We start from the raw sequence: 20,196 nt of genomic DNA on the forward strand, positions 1-20,196 counted from the left end.
TTCTAATTTGGGTAACTTATTTATTTTTCTTCTCTGATTGCTGTGACTAGGACTTCCAAAACTGTGTTGAATAAAAGTGGCGAGCATTGACATCCTTGTCTTGTTCCTGGTATTAGAGGAAATGCCTTCAGCTTTTCACCATTGAGTATGATATTAGCTGTGGGTTTGTCATATATGGCCTTTATTATGCTGAGGTAGGTCCCATCTATGCCTGACTTTCTGGAGAGCTTTTATCATAAATGGATGTTGAATTTTACGAAAAGCTTTTTCTTTATCTATTGAGATGATCATATAGGTATTATTCTTTACTTTGTTGATGGGATGTATCACACTGATTGTGTGGATATTGAAAAATCCTTAAACTCCTGGGATAAATCCCACTTGATTGTGGTGTATGGTTCTCTTAATATATTGTTGAATTCAGTTTGCTAGGATTTTGTTAAGAATTTTTTGCATCTATGTTCAGCAGGGATATTGGCCTGTAATTTGTTTTCTTGTGGTATTTTTGTGTGGTTTTAGTATCCTGGTGATGGTGGCCTCATAGGACGAGTTTGGAAGTGTTCTTCCTCTGCAACTTTTTGGAATAGTTTCAGAAGGATAGGTGTTATCTTTTCACAAAAAGTTTGGTTGAATTCACCTGTAAAGCCATCTGATCCTGGACTTTTGTTTGTTGAGATTGTTTTCAGCAGATTCAATTTCAGTACTCATTATTGGCTGTTTGTATTTTCTATTTCATCCTGGTTCAGTATTGGGAGATTTTACCATTTCTTCAAATTTGTCCATTTCTTCTAGGTTTTCCATTTTATTGACATATAATTGCTTGTAGTAGTCTACTATGGTCCTTTGTATTTCTGTGGTGTCCATTGTAGCTTCTCCTTTCTCATTTCTGATTTTATTGATTTGAGTCTCTCCCTTTCTTTCTTGATGAGTCTGGTTAAAGGTTTATCAATTTTGCTTATCTTTTTAAAGAACCAGCTTTTAGTTTCATTGAACTTTTGTATTGTTTTCTTCATCTCTATTTCATTTAAACTTTCTGCTCTGAGCTTTATGATTTCTTTTCTTCTGCTAACTTCAGGTTTTGATTTTCCTTTTTTCTCTACTTACTTTGGTGTAAAGACAGGTTGAGATTTTTCTTGTTTCCTGAGGTAAACTTGTATTGCTCTAAACTTACCTCTTAGAACTGCTTTTCCTGCATCCCGTAGATTTAGATCATTCTCTTTTCATTTTCATTTGTCTCTGGGTATTTTTTTGATTTCCTCTTTGATTTCTTCAGTGATCCATTGGTTGTTTAGTAGCATATTGTTTAGCCTCCACGTGTTTGTGATTTTTGCAGTTTTTTCTTGTGGTTGATATCCAATCTCATAGTGGTGTGGTCAGAAAAGATGCTCGATATACTTTAAATTTTCTTGAATTTACCAAGGCTTGCTTTGTGGCCCATCATGTGATCTATCCTGGAGAATGTTCCATGTGCACTTGAAAAGAATGTGTATTCTGCTGCTTTTGAAGGAATGCTATATAAATATCAATGATTGCTTCTAGACTAACGTGTCATTTAAGGCCTGTGTTTCCTTATTGATTTTCTGTCTGGATGATCTCTCCACTCATGTAAGTAAGATGTTAAAGTCCCCAACTATTCTTGTGTTACTGTCAATTTATCTTTTATGGCTGTTAACATTTACCATATATATTGAGGTGTTCCTATGTTGGGTGCATCTATGTTTACAATTGTTATATCTTCTTCTCGGATTGATCCCTTAATCATTATGTAGTGTCCTTCTTTGTCTCTTGTAACAGTCTTTATTTTGAAGTCTATTTTGTCTGATATGAGTATTGCTACTCCAGGTTTCTTTTGATTTCCATTGCTTAGGATAGCTTTATCCATCACCTCACTTTCAGTCTGTATGTGTCTCTAGATCTGAAGTGGGTCTCTTGTAGACAGCATATATACGGGTCTTATTTTTGTATCCAGTAAGCCAGTCTATGTCTTCTGGTTGGAGCCTTTAACCTGTTTACATTCAAGGTAATTATCAATATGTATGTTCTTAATGCCATTTTGTTAACTGTTTTCAATCTGTTTTTGTAGGTCTTATTTCTTTCCTCTTTTGTTCTCTTCTCTTGTGATTTGACTTTCTTTAGTTTTGTGTTTGGATCCTTTTTCCTTTTGTGTGTGTATATCTATTATAGATTTTCTGTTTGCAGTTACCATGAGGTTTTGATATAGCAGTGTATATATATACATTACTGTATTAACTTGCTGATCTCTTAATTTCGATTGCATTTAAAATATCCTGCATTTTGACTCTCCTCCTATCAGAGCACTGGTTTATATGTCATATTTATTTGTAGATAATTTCCTACCTTTACTTTATGTTTGACTTTAACGATGAGCATTCCCATTTTTCAATGTTCTTGTCTCTAGTTTTGGCCTTTTCTTTTCTGCCTAGTGAAGTTGCTTTAGCATTTGTTGTACAGCTGGTTTGGTGGTGCTGAATTCTTTTAGCTTTTGCTTCTCTGTGAAGCTTTTTATTTCGCCATCAAATCTGCATGAGCACCTTGCTGTGTAGAGTATTCTTGGATGTAGGTGTTTCCCTTTCATCAGTTTAAGTATATTGTACCACTCCCTTCTGGCCTGCACATTTTGCTGAAAAAATCAGCTGATAATCTTATGTGGATTCTCTTGTATGTTATTTGTTTCTTCTCCCTTGTTGCTTTTAATCGTTTTTCTTAACGTTAATTTTTGTCAGTTTGATTACTGTGTGTCTCGGTGTATTCCTCCTTGGGTTTGTCCTGCTTGGGACTCTCTGTACGTCCTGGATTTGGGTGACTGTTTCCTTTCCCACGTTAGGAAAGTTTTCAGCTATTATCTGTTGAAATATTTTATCTGAGCCTTTCCCTCTCTCTTTTCCTTCTGGGACCCGTATACTGCAAATGTTGTTGTGTTTGTTGTCCCAGAGATCTCTTAATCTGTTCTCAATTCCTTGTATTCTTTGTCCTTTATTTTGTTCCACATAAGTGATTTCCACCACTCTTGTCTTTCAGCTCACTTATCTGTTCTTCTGCCTAATTTTTCTGCTGTTGATTCCTTCTAGTGCATTTTTCGTTTCAGTAACTGTAGTCTTCAACTCTCCTTGTTTGTATTTTCTAAGTCTTTGTTAAAATCTTCTTGTAACTTCTGTTCCTATACCTCCATTCTTTTCCAGAGTTCTTGGATCATCTTGACAATCATTACTCTGAACTCTTTTTCAGGTATATTGCTTTCTCCATTTCTCTTAGTTGTTCTTCTGAGGTTTTATTGTGTTCCACTTTCTGAAACATATTCCTTTGCTGTCTTATTTTCTCTAAAATTCTATTTGTATTTTTATGTATATGGAAGGTTAGTTATGTTTCTTGTCCTTGTAGAAGTGGCCCTTTTGTAGGGGATGTCCTATGTGTCCCAGCAGTTCACTCCCCTGTCATCATCCAAAGGCCAGGTTCCAGCTGGTCCCGGGTAGGTTCTCACCGTGTTTGCAGACTCATTTCTGCAGGCTGTGGGATCATAATTTTCTTGCTTCTGGTGTCTGCCCCCCTGGTGTGTGAGTTTGGTCTAGAGGCTTGTTCAGGCGTGCTGGTGTGAGGGTGCTGGTGCCTGCCCACTGGTGGCTGGAGCTAGGTCTTGGCCCTCTTGTGAGTCGGGTCCTATTAAGTGGTGCTTCTCCAGATGGCTATGGGCTCAGAAAGTCTTTAGGCAGCCTGTCTGCTGATGGGTGGGACTGTTCTCTCCCTGTTGGTTGTTAGGCCTGAGGCATCTCAGCACTGGAGCCTTCAGGCTGTTGGGTAGGGTCACGTCTTTGTGCAAAATGTTGGCCTCCGGGAGATCTCATGCTGATGAATAGTCCCTGATAACTCTGTAAGCAGTGTCCTTTCCCCATTCTGAGCCACAGCCATCCCCTGCCACCTCAGGAGACCCTGCAAGACCAGCGGGTAGGTCTGGCCTATGCCCCAATGAAGTCACTGCTTTTTCCCTGGGGCCTGGTGCATGTGAGAACTTGTGCGTACCCTGCAAGAGTGGAGTGTGTGTTTCTCCCAGTCCCGTGGAGCACCTGCAATCAAGCCTTGCTGGCCTTCAAAGCCAAATGCTCTGAAGGCTTCTCCTCCCTATGCCCAAACCCCAAGTTGGGGATCCTGACATGGGACTCAGAACTCAATCCTGTGGGAGAATTTCTATATATAATTATTCTCCAGTTTTGGGTCACTGCCCCATGTGTTATGAGATTTGATTATATTGGACTTGTACCCCTCCTACCATCTCATTGTGGTTTCTTCATTGTCTTTGGCTATAGAATATCTTGTTTGTTAGGTTCCAGTCTTTTTAACGATGGTTGTAGAGCAGTTGTGGTTTTGTTATGTTCGTGAGGGGAGGTGAGCTCAAGGTTCTTGTACTCCATCATCTTCTCAAGAATTCTAGTGTGGGTCTTTCAGAGGTTGTCTAATGAGTGAAAATGCAGGAGCACTGGGTAGATGGACCTTTGACTGTATTAAGGCATCCCTAGCGTTCTCCACATTAGTATCCTTTAGAGGATAAGCGTTTCATTGCTTCATGTTCTTGCCAATATTTGGTAATGTCAGACTTTTACACTGTGCTAGCCTTTGCCAGTGCAATGATTGGAAAGCTATTGTGTGCATTTATTTTACAATTCTCTGATTACTAGGAAGATGGAACACCTTTGCCTGTGTTCACCTTTGTCCTCTGAAATTCCTTATCATGTTTTTCCCTTTCACCCACCTAGTTGTTTTTCTTCCTCTCATCAATTTGTAGAGAACTTGTTATATTCGACCTCTGATATTTTATGTGGTTACCTTCAAAGGGAGGCACAGATGTACCTCACTGTTCTCTCCCTGAAAGGGAGTTCAAACCCAGCAGTACCACTTATCTATAACATAGCAATATTAGACCCACTTTCCAGAGGTGGTATTTGTAAAAACTCCTTAGAAGAGTGCTTGACAATAATAGATAGTTGATGAGTACTGAGTTGTTTACCATGATCCTACAACCAATGCTTCCATGCCACATTATTTAATATTGCAGATATTTTTGCAATGAGAATATTCTTAGAAGTTCATGCCATTAGTCACAAGCCATAGATAATGGACTCTTTCAATTTTTTTTTAATCACCTGAAACAATTCCTCTAGTAATCATTACCTCATCCTGAGAGCAGGTGTGAAGCAATGGTCTATATGTGATGGAGGCATTGATGACTTCAGATTGGTTGAATTTTACATTCAATTCTTTTGATATTCAGACAAGGATGTGATGCATATTAAGAAGAGTAGCAAGGCAACATATTATAAAGATTTCGTATACAAATGTAAATTTAATATAATGTATATTAACTCTTTTTTTCTAACTAAATAACTGATTTCTCTTTGAACATAATGTACAACTAGTTTCCCAGTGAGAATGAAGCAGAAATGTGTCCACAGGACATGGCCAAATATTCCAAAACTCAGTGTGCGAGAGTGGGGTCCTACCAAGATCTTTATACCTTCAAGCTTAAGTTCTTACCTTTTTCTTTTTCTCTCTGGGAAGCTTGAGAATACGCAGCAGCAATTCTGCAGTTGACTTCTGTTGCTGGAGGAAAATGAACTTCTAGAGATGGAAGAAGCAACAGGGGTGACAGGAAGATGATGCTACCACATTTAGTGTCCTGGGGTCCTCAGCTCCAGTCATCAGTTCATTCCCTCCCTCATCAAATATTTACCCAGTCTCCTCCTTTGTGTCAGATGACACTCCAAGTGTCGGAAACAGCTGGACAGAAGACAGGCAATCTCAGAGCTTACAGTATAGTGGCTAGTGTGTGTGTGTGCGGCGGGTGAGAGATGTGGGGAAGAAGCACTGACTAAGAGCACTTAAAGAGATGATTTCAGGTTGGTGAGAACCATGAGGATATGAAATACGATGAAGAGGTAGAGAGGGTGTTGGGAGAGGCTTCACTGCAGAAGTGATTGTGGCCTGAGTAATGACAAGGAGATCCCCATGTAGACATCTGGGGGAGACCTCTCTTCACAGAAGGAACAGCTGCGACAAAATATCTGAAGGAAGAAAGAGTGTGGAAATTTCTGAGTAACAGAAATGAAGTCAGAGTGACCAGAATACAGTGAACATGTGCGAGCGTTGGGTAAATAAAATCAGAGAGTAGCCAGGGCTGTGCCGTACAGGGGCCTGTAGGCAATAGGAAGAAGGTTGGATTTTATTCTAGGCAAAATTGAAAGCTATTAGAAGATTTAAAGCAGAACAGAGAGAGAATGTTATCTACAGTTTTAAAATGTCATTCTGGCCATTAAAAGTCCACCAATATGGCTATGATTCCAGGCTGACAATACTAAGTGATGATGGGGATATGGAAACACTGCAGCTGTCATATGCTGCCAGTGGCGGGACAGATTGGAATGACCACTCAGGAACTCTATTTGGTGATTTCTACTAAAGCTAAGTCAGCAAGTCCATTTCTGACAGATACACCAATAGAAATGCATACATACATTCACCAAAACAGACATTTGCTAGAATACTCATAGGAATACTACTCATAATAGTCAAAAACTAAAAATTACACAAATGCCTATCAACAATACAATGGATAAAACAGATGTGGTAGCTTCTCACAGTGGAATACTATAGCATCATGAGAAACAACTACGTACAAATACAGGCCACAGTATGGATGAATTTCATGGATGAATCTCACAGATAAAATGTCCAACAAAAGAAAATAGAAAAAAAAGAGATCATACTACTTGCTTGCATTTATCTAAATTTCAAAAACAGGAAAAATTAATCTATGCTGTTGAAAGTCAGAACACTAGTTTCCCTTGGGGCAAGGGTAATACGTAACTTGGGAACATGGCAGTGATGTTTCAGTGCTGATCATCTCCCTTTCTTGATTTGGATGCTGGTGGCATGGGAGTGTCTGTGAAACTTCAAGGAGCTATTCATTTATGAGCTCTTTTCTAAATGTAGGTTATAAAAATTCAAAGAAAGTTCACTCTGGATGCTGTATGAAGAACTGGTCACGAGGGGTGAGATGGCAAGTGGAGAAACGTGGCCCCAGTGAGGAGGCTACTGAAGTAGACCAAGGAAGAGGGGATGTGGCAGGAGTAGCCTGATGACAGTGGACAGGCACATATGGAGACCCATTTGGGATACATTAGAGGGTCTCTCTGTTCTTCATATCAATCTATCTTAAATCAGATTCACAACATCAGAGGTTCTGAATAGAACCTAAGGTTTGGCTATGACTTGTGTAGAGTAGTGAGGAACCTCCTACACATGGGGGAACGCATGGTGCAGTAATCCACATTTTTCAGCCCTTACAACTTAATGACTTACGTTACACACGGCCATAATGGCAGCTCCATCCACCTACCAGCACCAGTTGACTGGAATCAGGACAGCTCCCCTCTAGAGACATCCTGCCCACAAGTCACCTAGTTTAATCTCACATCCAGTGTTCAGATCTCTTCAGAGTCCTGCAGGAGTTTACTCAGCTTGGGCTTGAGGGAACTCATTCCCTCCAAGGCAGCCCATTCCAAACTGTAGCAAATCACTGCTTCCTAATGGGAGGAGGAAATCTCAGCCACGTAGGGATTCTTGTTCCAACCTTTGGGTCCATAGAAAGAAGAAGCCAGTCTTCCACATTGCGACACATCCAATGTTGCCAGAGATCCCGCAACATCCCTTCTCTCCAGACCTAGTACCTGGAGTCAGAGGATCCAACAGGCCTCACGGCCACTCAGTTGCTGGCCTCTGAAACATGGAGGACATGGGAACTTCATCTCTGACATTCTAAATGTTAAGCTTGTGTTAACATCACCTGTGGTCTCATTGGGCTTGTAAGTGTTTTGCTTCGCTTTTCCACATTCATTCATTCTGGCATTACTGTGCACTAAGACTCTTTTTTTTTCACATTTGTAGCCTCTAAGCCATATTTTCTGCACTTGTGCTTAAGCATGTTCCTCATTGTAAGTGAAGGGTCTTACATTTATCCTTAGTCAATGTCATCTGATTACAATGGTTGGTTAAAGAGGTCATTTATCTGGGAGGCAAAACATCTGGGCTCCCTTCTCAGCCCTCTTGTTAACTAGATGAGAGTTATAACAAATTTGGGGGCAAGACCTGTCCCCCAGGAACCGTCAGTGTTGAGTGAAACTTTGAGCTGCATTATTTAATTTGCAAAAGAAACATTTATCACAGGGATACCCTATCAAGTTGGCAAAGACTTTCAAATGACTCTTTTCAGTGTCGCACGCTTCCTGTGGGAAGGCAGAGCGAGTGTCCCCATGGATACAATTAGTGAAGAACTTAAAGGTCCATTGCCCTCTGGCCCATTGATTCTAGAAATGTATGCTAAGCTAATCATCAGGGAAGTGTACAAAGATATTTGGGCAAGGATGACTACTTCATGTTGACCACTGATAGCTACAAACTGGAAATAATCTAGATGTCTAACCAAATCAGAAAAGGTAAAGTATAGAGCATACATTTGATAAACTTAATGAACATTCATAGATCATGTTTCAGATAATGTGGGCAAATATTGTTACTAAGTTAAAAAAAAGTTAGGGATTAAAATGCATGTATTATATGCTCTCAATTATATCCATAGAAAGACAATGAAATGTTAATAATTATCTTTAACTTGTGAGGTTATGGGTGAATTTTTCTCCCTCATAATATTCAGGAATTTCTCTGTTCTCTCAAGCCAGCATTGCTTCTACAATATAAAAAGGGTTTTTAAAATTTATTTTAAAGAAATGTTTTTAATACAGTCAACTCACAGAAGGATTACTATACCAACTTCCTCAAGACCTCTCTTTCTGACCCTTTACTCTCTTCTAATTTGCCTGCATAATAATGCCTGGCCCTCTGTTAACACTTTCTTTAGGCCTTAGTGTTCTCCATTCAAAAATATCCAAGAGCTTCTATATATACCAACTCCAGATAATAAAGTCTAAATATTTCAGTCAGGGAGTTAAGACCCTCTATCATAATGAGTTGGTTTCCTGAACTCCCTTCTGTCGACACTACTCTCTCTGACTAGAGAGATTAAGGGTTTTCCAACTCTAATTTTCTCAGTGTCTAATATGTTAGGCACATAGTCAGCACTTTTAAAACAATGAAAATTCAACTGGAAAGCAAATATATTCCCCTGTTTCTGAATTTGAGGGAGGAATTTGTGGTCCAGTTTTAGGCAACTAAGAATTCAGAAGCAATTAAGTGTAGTGTGGAAGGTAGGATTATGGAATATCACGCAACAATAAAGTATTTCAACCGATGGCCACTGTCCACAGCTACAGAGGCAAATGAGAAGGAGTGTGTCTCAGGCTAAGCGGGATAAGCGATGTGAGATGGCTGAGGAGGGGAAAATGTGGGTAGCCAGACAGGCTTCACCATGTGAGCAAAGGCAGAAAGGGGTTCACACTAGGGCCCTTAGACGTGTGAACCACTCGCACTGAAGACGTCCGAGGAATCTCGTTCCAGGATGTGTTAAATGAAAGGAAACCAGCGAACACTGTGGGCTGGTATCAGTGCGCTCATCCCAGTACCAGAAGCGGGAACTAAGTGACACTTGGAATCACTTCTGGTCAAGGCCTCCGAGAAAAATGAGTTTCCTTGACTTTCACTCTGAGTAAATTCGTCTCCCCACTGGCTGAGCCCAGAGCAAGTCAACAGGATCCTGTGAGTCTCCATGATTCAGGTGCTCCAAGCTCAACTGGTCTGACAGTTGCAGTTTTTAGTGACTGCTGCCTTGTGTTTGGGCTGCAGATTTAAGGTGAACATACAGGATCTATGAACTTTAAACAGCCAGATCTTCCTAATAAGAAATCTGAGCCATGCATGTTAAGATAAGCATGTTGTCAGTTAAAAAGATTAATACTCACTTTAAATATTGTCATCTATTTCCTATAGCTCTCCTCCCTAAAATTTACACACACACGTGCACAGACACACACACACACACACATACACACACATATATATACTTTGGCTGTAAAATAAATGTTAGTACACCAAAAAAAGTCCCTCCCAAGTGTCTCCCCATGTACATTTTTTCAGGGGGTGTCTATTTTTTCCCTATCTTTTGAATTCTTACTACTGTCATGCTTCACTTGTGCATTTTATTTTAGTAAAAAAGGACTTCTCCCCTTCTTCCCCCAGATCATTCTCTTCCCCACCTGCTAGCCTCTCTGTGGCCTCCACATTAAGCCAAACTCACCCCACTCAAAGATTCTTGCCTCAAAAGGGAAAAGGTTTTCTTTTGACAAAGTAGCTTATGGAAATCTCTGATTTTCTAACTGTATGATATTTATACTTAGCCCTTCAATGAATGTTTGTGAAACCTATTGTATCGTAAACACCAAGCCAGATCCCGACTTGCTAAAATTGGATTAAATAGAAGCTATTATCATTTTTAGAAGTTGACACCAGGACTATCTGCCTTCCTCTCCCTCCACTGCCCAATCCCCAGAGTTTGAAAAAGATTCATTCTGGATTAAACGAATTTACTCTTTTACTTATACTGATCAAGAGGTAAAATGAAGAAAATATATTTTGAGATTCTATCTCAGATATTGGACATAGACTTTCTGTCATAGGGAAAAACCTTTGTATTCTATTACAAGTTACTCACTAAATGGGTGTTGCCTGTAAGCGTTAATTATACATCATGGTCCATCTCTGGGAACCCTGCCTCCCAGGTAATGATCATTAAGCTAAAAATACCTCTGTTTTGCTCTCGGGAGACATCCTGACCAGGCCCACCTGTGAATGCCTGCAGGATGGGAGAAGTTAACACCTCCCTCTGCAGCTCACCTGACCCAGGAAGTGTTTGACTTGACTCCCGCCCTTTGAGTATAAAAGAAGCGTGAATTCTCACTCCGGCAAGGTGGTTCTTTGGGGGTGGGCGTCTGCTATCCTCTTGGTCTGCTGGCTTTCCGAATAAAGTCCCTAGTTCTTGCCCCAACAGCTCGACTTTCAATTTATTGGCCTGTCACGTGGTGAGTAGTAAAGTTTGGACTTGGCAACAGATTTTGCTGAAACCTGCCAGGGGCCTTGCTGCTCCTGGCCAGCTGATCGCAGCCGGGGAATTTGGGGGTAAGGCCCTGGCCGCTGCCGGGACCGCTTGTCCGAGGATCTTCTCTTCAACATTCTGGCCGCCCAGCGCCTGGCAATTGGAGCAAGGAATCAACATTTGGGAGCCGAAGGCCTCCACGCAGTAGGGTAAGTTGCTCTGGTGTGTGCAGCCAGAAACCTCTCCGTTTGGGGCTTTTATTCTGCGGAATAAGCCAGTTTGTTTTGTATTTGAGTGGGGCACCCTGTTGCAGAGAGGAAAGAGTTGCTGGGCTTTTACCCAATTTGTGAACCAGTTCATTTGCTTCTTTGGTTGTTTTAAAATGTATTTTATTGAAGTATAGTAGATTTACAATGTTGTGTTAATTTCTACTGTACGGCACAGTGTTTCAGTTATATATATGTGTGTGTGTGTATATATATATATGTTCTTTTTCATAATCCATTCCATTATGGCTTATTACAGGGTATTGAATTTAGCCCCCTGCGCTCTACAGTAGGACCTTGTTGTTTATCCATCCCATATATAATAGTTTCCACCTGCTACTCCCAAACTCCCACTCCATCCCTCCCCCACCTCCCTATCCCTTGGCAACCAAACGTCTGTTCTCTACATCTGTGAGTTCTCCTGTTTCATAGACAGGCTCATGTGAGTCATATTTTGGATTCCACAAATAAGTGATATCACACGTTATTTGCCTTTCTCTATCTGACTTACTTCCCTTAATATGATAATCTCTAGTCCTATCCATGTTGCTGCAAATGGCATTCATTTTTATGGCTGAGTAATATTCCGTTATATATATGTACCACATCTTCTTTATCCATTCATTTGTTGATGCACATTTACATGGTGTCCATGTCTTGGCTATTGTGAATACTGCTGCTGTGAACATTGGGGTGCATGTATCTGTCTGAATTAGAGTTTTGTCCGGATAACATGCCCAGGAGTGGGATTGCTGGATCATATGGCAACTCTACTTTTAGTTTTTTGAGGAACCTCCATACTGTTCTCCATAGTGGCTGCACCAATTTACATTCCCACCAACAGTGTAGGAGGGCTCCATTTTCTCCACACCCTCTCCAGCATTTGTTATTTGTAGATGTTTTAATGATGGCCATTCTGACCAGATTGAGGTGGTACATATTGCAGTTTTGATTTGTATCTCTCTAAAAATTAGTGATGTTGAGCATCTTTTCCTGTGCCTATTGGCCATCTGTATGTATGTATTCTTTAAAGAAAGGTCTTTTAGGTCATCTGCCCATTATATGATTGGGTTTTTCGTTTGATATTGAGTTGTATGTGCTGTTTGTGTATTTTGGAAATTAATCTCTGCTCGGTTACATCATTTGCAAATGTTTTTGCCCATTCCTTAAGTTCTTTGCATTATGTTTATGGTTTCCTTGGCTGTGCAAAAGTTTCCAAGTTTAATTAGTTCCCATTTGTTTATTTTTGCTTTTATTTCTATTGCCTTGGGAGACTGACCTAAGAAAACATTGGTACAATTTATGTCTGACAGTGTTTACCTATGTTCTCTTCTAGGAGTTTTATGGTGTCATGTCTCATTTAAATCCTTAAGCCATTTTGAGTTTATTCTTGTGTATGCTGTGAGGGTGTGTTCTAACTTTTCATTTTGTTTGCACTGTTTCCACGTTTATTGCTAAAAAAATTTTGTGATATTTAAAACTTTTACAGATGTCAAATAGAGAAAAGGAATAGAAGTAAAAAAGACCTGGCTGTAGGACATTCCCAGGGAGAAGAGAAAGGTTCCACTTGGTTCCTAAAATCACCAAAAGCCCCAGTCCACAAATCAGCCAGGTTGCCTGATGCCCAGGCAGAAAGGCATCCTGTTAATGGTTAGAGATGATCAATTGCTATTTATGGTTCTATGGTGGCTATTCTGTGAAGAAGCGGGGAAGAATGATGAAATTCTTTACGTACAAGCATTTCTGCTGTTACATCAGGGAAAATAAGAAAAGGAAGGTAATGAGGGTGAGGATATATTGCTTCAGACCTTAACTCCTCCAGCTGAGGTAGCCGTCCCTGCCACTGTAGCCATCATTCCACTATACCAACCCCTCCACCACCTTCCGTGTCTCTCCAGCTCCAGTTCCTGACACTGGGGCTCACGGCTGTCCATCCTTACAAGGATCAATTAGAAAATCCTGTGTTAGTTCCTGGAGCACAGGGATTTGGTCTGCTATCGGCTTCTAAGACTCAACAGGGCACCCAGTTTGAGCCAGGAGTCACTCCCGGGGCAGGATAGTGTACTTTACGCTGTCATCTCACAGGGGGCCTAAATGCAAATGACCAGTTGGCTGGGTTTCTCAGACTTGTTTAATTGGAAAGATCGAAACCCTCCTTACAGGGAGGATCTTCTACACCTGAAGCCCACTTAGCAGCACCCACAGGTAAACCGAATTGGACCCTAATAAAGGACAAATGCCCTTATTAGAGTACTCCCAGAAGTGCATGGTGGCAGGTTTCTGGAAAGGGAAACCAAAGCAAAAGTATTTGAACTAATTTTAAGAAATTAAAAAAACGGAGACCTCTTCGAATTTTTGGAAAATCTTTATCAGGCCTACAGACATTATATCAATGCAGATCTTGAGGCCCCTGAAAATATTAGAATGGTAAATTTGACCTTTTCTGAGGAAGGGGTGCAAAGTGCCTCAGATACTGGGAGAAAAGTTGCAAAATTTAGAGCATTTGGAATGAACCTAATGCGCTTTCTCAATTGGTAAATGTTCCTTTTAAGTGTTCAACAGAGAACAGACACAGAAGAAAAATATACAAAACAAAAACTTCACTTTTTTGGCAGTGACCTTGGATTCCCGGAAGGCAAGTAACCCGAAGAGAGGTAAGCCACTACTGGGGAAGAAACAATGCACTTACTGTCAAGAGAAATAACATTGGAATTCAGGTTGCCCTAGGCTAAAACATAATTGCAAAAACAGCAAAAGATGAGAGCTTCTCGAATGGGAGAAAGAGACTAACACTCTGATGAATGAACAGGGAGTCCAGGGGCTACCTTGGACATGAGGTGCCTAATTCCCCAAAGGAGCCCTGGGAAAAAATGAGAGTGGGGAATGAGCTGATTCACTTTTCTTTCTTTCTTTTTTTTTTTTAATGTGGGCCATTTTTAAAGACTTTATTGAATTTTTCACAATATTGCTTCTGTTTAATGTTTTGGTTTCTTGGCCACGAGGCATGGGGGATCTTAGCTCCCCAACCAGGGTTTGAACCTGCACCCCTTGCCTTGGAGGGTGAGGTCTTAACCACTGGACTGCCAGGGAAGTCCCTAATTAATTTTTGATAGACCTCACCTTAAAGTGTTTTCACCAGAACAGCTTGACATTGGAGTCCCAGCAGAACATGCTTTCAGCCTACAGATGGTGCTCGTGAAAACCTTTGCAAAGGAGTCACAGCTCTATCCCCCTGAGGTGTACGAAAAGCACAGGTGTGTGTAGGGATGTGTACAGTCTTGTCGACATCTGGTGATTTTTCTTTAGATACTTTCTTTTTCACACAGTTTGTTCATGAGATTAGTGAAGGGAGAGCTAGGGAAGATATCTGGTCATCTGTTAATTACTTAGCCTTCTACATTGATTTACAGAAAGAACCAATAGATTAGGCAAGATATTGTGTGATCAAATATTTGAAAGATGTGCTAGGGCTGGAGACTAGTAGAGCATGGGGGCACCTGGTTTAAGGTTAGTAACAAGGCAACAGGGTGCCTCCTGCAGAGAGAGCTTTCCTGGCAAAAGCTGCTTGCAAATCCCCTTTGTCAGATCATCACTCCATTTCTATGAGATTATGGGTGAAGGTCCATCTTTAACTTCTTCCTGCTGACAGAGGACGCCGTATTCTTAGACTGGAAGATGTCGATGTGGGTTTGTAGCATCTCTTGGCTGACAGTTGTAGTTGCCCAATTACATATATGGGCAGAAGAAGCTGCAATTATTCAGACGCCCACAAATATATAGATTATGAGCAATAGTGTTAATCCCATTCTCTTAAGGCCAGTTCTTGGAATTGTGCTAGCAATAGGCTCAGTATTGCTCAAGCTGGAGCAGCTTGTGTCATGGCCACAGTCTGGTCATCAGGCAGTTGGCTTTTTCCCTCTGGTGGCAGTTACAGTATCTGTAAAACAACTCGGGAATATGTATCAGACACTGAGTCTTTGACCGAATTTTCCTAATCATTAGTGGCTTCCGCCTGCTCTTTTGAGACTCAGCTTTTCTATAAACAAGAAGCAGGCGACGTGGAGGGGCCTTTGTATTGGGGGAGGAGGGTGGCCTGCAGGGTTCTAATTGGTTCCATCCCCCCTTTTTTTGATACTCCTTAATCCTGAGTAGGGACAGATGCAGAACAACAATAACAAAAAAGAGTAATGTTTTGGATAGAGAGGTTAATCATAAACTTGACTGAGGAACCCACAGGGTCCTGTTCAGTTTCACCAGCAGACACTCTTTTCAGAATGGCTGGTGGTGTCTGAGTCTGACACAACTCAGGGAATTCAAACTCTTGGCAATACAGAATTGTATACGAAATGACATCCACAATGGCCACCCAGTTTTACCTTGGTTGTCTGAACCACAGCTACTCCATTTTGACTTTCAATTACATTTCTCTCCTTAATGGACAAAGCAGGTGTCGCCATTAATGATTTTAGTGCTTTTCTAGATATGAGGAGATGCAAGAATTTGGGCTCATGAAAGCTTCTCCTGAAAATATCTCACTATCTGAAGGCCTGTTCTGCCAGTTTTTCTCAGAACACGGAGTGCCTCATTGCTGATCTTCACCCTGAACTCTTTTCAGGGTGTGTTGAAGGTCAGCAACTGCAGTGGCTTGTGACTTAATCGTTGCAGAGGCAGATGGCAAGTGCCAAGTTTTGGTCGGCAGAGCCCCCTCATGGTCATAAATTCGACCATGGTTTGCAAGGCATTACATGACCATTTCATCCCATGGTGCTAGGAATGTTCATTCCTAGGTCAGGCGAGGATTTTGTTAATAGACCACTCAATGTGCTGTTACTGGACTAGGCCTTATTTACAGTAGCCAAAAGTCTCTGGACCACCTGTCTTACTAGTCTGTTATGGCCCAGGAAGAAGTTCCCTCTTGTTGCTTCTTCTCATATCTAGAGTTACACTATTACAATCACTGATCTTTTTTTTTTATAAATTTATTTATTTATTTATTTTTGGTTGTGTTGGGTCTTCGTTGCTGTGCGAGGGCTTTCTCTAGTTGCGGCGAGCAGGGGCCACTCCTCATCGCGGTGTGCGGGCCTCTCACCGTCGCGGCCTCTCCCGTTACGGAGCACAGGCTCCAAACGCGCAGGCTCAGTAGTCGTGGCTCACGGGCCTACTTGCTCTGTGGCATGTGGAAACTTCCCAGACCAGGGCTCGAACCCGTGTTCTCTGTATTGGCAGGCAGATTCTCAACCACTGCGCCACCAGGGAAGCCCACAATCACTGATCTTACGTAGAACTATATATCTGATCAGCTGTTTCAAGTCCCCAAGTCATCATTATTTTTATCGAGGTCTCAGCCACACATTTGGTAATACAAGAAACGACAATTTTGTAAAACGAATTTTAAAAATCTACAAATAATATATCTGGTAAGTTCATAAGTAACAATTTAAGAACTTCCATCAGGTGCAGCTCAGTATACCCGCAGGTCATCTGACTTAGTCTGCTCTATACCAATGCTTATCTTTAAGGGCAATTATATATTGGCCTTGTCCATAGGGCACCCAGCCCAATTTCCTAGTGTTACTAGGCTGGGTATCCTTAGTGTGGTTTAATTGTTCCCAACATAAGGGAGCCTTTAACTTAAATGACCATAGCCTAGTGTTAATCACATAAATCTATCCCATGATTGTGGGAGGTTATATTCTTTTTTTTTTTTTTTTTTTCATTTAACAAACATTTATTGAAAGCCATGTGCTAGGCACCAGGGACACAAAGATGACTAAGACATGTCTTCATCTTCAAGCTTAGTCTATTAGAAGAGCAAACATGTAAAATTACTAGGTGAGGAATAATGTACAGTGATAACAGCAATGGATTGAAGCATATTAAAAAATGTTTAAATCTAGGCATTCATAATGATACCCAAAACAAAGCAAAACAAAAAACCCTAACTGGTCACCACTTGTGAAGGCTAGTGAACCAGTTCATTATTCTGAAAACTGATGAATCAAAAGAAAGAACGAAGCATTCATCCTGACTTTCTAATATGAACTATACCACTGGGTAATCACATAGTAGATAAGGGAGAGTTTCTCTTTATAGAAGTATTCCATCTAATAAAGAATAACAGATTAGAATATCACTATTTTGGAGCTCTTAATGATTTAATGGATCTAAGCAAACATCATTAATAGCTACTGACATCAAAGAAAGAGAGTCAGTACCTCCTGATAGAAGTACTTACCACTCTTGAAGAAGTCTGAGCAAACTTCTAAATTTAAGTACCAATTTAAAGGAAATGCAGAAGGGAAAGGAACATGCTAAAAGGCACCACAGAGATGTGATCAGCAAAATTCAGACTCAAGGAAACTCTACAAGACAAATGACCCAGTTTTTACAAGAAAAAATTACAAAAGAAAAAAAGAGAGAAAGAGATGGACAGTCTTAAAAGATAAATCAACCAACTGTACTGTACAAATTTATTTGCATCCCAATTCGAACACACTAGAAAAAAAATATATGTATGTATGACACAACTGGGGAAACACAAACACTCACTGGGTTTTGATGCTATTAAAGCATTATTGTTAAATTTTTAAGTGTAAGAATGGAATTATGCTTATTTATTGAAAGCCCTTATCTTTTAGTGATGTGTATGGATATGTTTGTAGATGATATTATAAAATGTCTAGAATTTGCATCCAATAATCTAGGGAGGAGGCTGGAGTGAGTAGGGGTAGTACTAGGTGGGTGATGGGGTACATATTTTACATTGTCTACTATAAAAAACGTTAAAAAGAAACAGTAAAGATCAAAATAACACGAGAAAGAGAGAGGCTGACTGTATGTAAAGCACTTAGGCTGTACATCACAAGTACTACTTATAATTATTATAAAATTTAAGGATTGGATTAGATGACCTCTCAGGTACTTTTCAATTCTGAAAAGTCTAAAATGTTATGACTAGATTATTTCTACAGGTCATTTTTCTCTCTCTAATTCTTTGGTTCTTCCCCAGGGATACGGCTCAACTTTCTTCTCCCACTGGGTAACAATACCACAGAAAAACACTGAACAACAACTACTTTTAAAAAGCACATGAACTGGAACTGACTCCCAGTTCAATGCTTGGAGGTTTTGGCTATCCCACCCACCTCAATTCTGGAGTCTGGCTTTTAAACTGCTTAAATACTAGGTTAAACAGCCAGTACTGGTTAAACACATGGAAAATTTTGTTTTACCCAATGGCGATAACTCCTATGCTTCTCTTATCCTACACATAAACAGTTTGGGAAGAGTGGTCCAGAACTCCATGGAGATAGTGAGGCACATTCAGGAGGTGCCTGAGATCAAAAGTATTTTTGTGGTAATACTAAGAGGATATTTTCCTTTTTTACTCTCATCTCATAACTGAACAGTGGGGTTTTCCAGAGGATACATGATGTGTGGAAATACACCAGATCAAATGCAAAAGCAGATATAAAATTCAAGCTGTTTTTGTTTGTTTGTTTTTTTATACTGTAGGTTCTTATTAGTCATCAATTTTATACACATCAGTGTATACATGTCAACCCCAATCACCCAATTCAGCACACCACCATCCTCACCCCACTGCGGCTTTCCCCCCTTGGTGTCCATACATTTGTTCTCTACATCTCTGTCTCAACTTCTGCCCTGCAAACTAGTTAATCTGTACCATTTTTCTATGTTCCACATATATGCGTTAATATGCGATATTTGTTTTTCTCTTTCTGACTTACTTCACCCTGTATGACAGTCTCTGGATCCATCCATGTCTCCACAAATGACTCAATTTTCTTCCTTTTTATGGCTGAGTAATATTCCATTGTATATATGTACCACAACTTCTTTATCCATTCGTCTGTCGATGGGCATTTAGGTTGCTTCCATGACCTGGCTAGTGTAAATAGTGCTGCAATGAACATTGGGGTGCATGTGTCTTTTTGAATTATGGTTTTCTCTGGGTATATGCCCAGTAGTGGGATTGCTGGGTCATATGGTAATTCTATTTTTAGATTTTTAAGGAACCTCCATACTGTTCTGCATAGTGGCTGTATCAATTTACATTCCCACCTACAGTGCAAGAGGGTTCCCTTTTCTCCACACCCTCTCCAGCATTTGTAGTTTGTAGATTTTCTGATGATGCCCATTCTAACTGGTGTGAGGTGATACCTCATTGTATTTTCATTTTCATTTCTCTAATAATTAGTGATGTTGAGCAGCTTTTCATGTGCTTCTTGGCCATTTATATGTCTTCTTTGGAGAAATGTCTATTTAGGTCTTCTGCCCATTTTTGGATTGGGTTGTTTGTTTCTTTAATATTGAGCTGCATGAGCTGTTTATATATTTTGGAGATTAATCCTTTGTCTGTTGATTTGTTTGCAAATGTTCTCTCCCATTCTGAGGGTTGTCTTTACGTCTTGTTTATGGTTTCCTTTGCTGTGCAAAAGCTTTGAAGATTCATTAGGTCCCATTTGTTTTTTTTGTTTTTATTTCTATTACTCTAGGAGGTGGATCAAAAAAGATCTTGCTGTGATTTATGCCAAAGAGTGTTCTTCCTATGTTTTCCTCTAAGAGTTTTACAGTGTCCGGTCTTACATTTAGGTCTCTAATCCATTTTGGTTTATTTTTGTGTATGGTGTTAGCCAGTGTTCTAATTTCATTCTTTGACATGTAGCTGTCCAGTTTTCCCAGCACCACTTATTGAAGAGACTGTCTTTTCTCCATTGTATATCTTTGCCTGTTTTGTCATAGATTACTTGACCATAGGTGTGTGGGTTTAATCTCTGGGCTTTCTATATTGTTCCATTGATCTATGTTTCTGTTTTTGTGCCAGTACCATATTGTCTTGATTACTGTAGCTTTGTA

Source organism: Balaenoptera physalus (genome assembly GCF_965194825.1).
Source record: "Balaenoptera physalus genome assembly, chromosome: 15".
Classification (NCBI taxonomy): domain Eukaryota; kingdom Metazoa; phylum Chordata; class Mammalia; order Artiodactyla; family Balaenopteridae; genus Balaenoptera; species Balaenoptera physalus.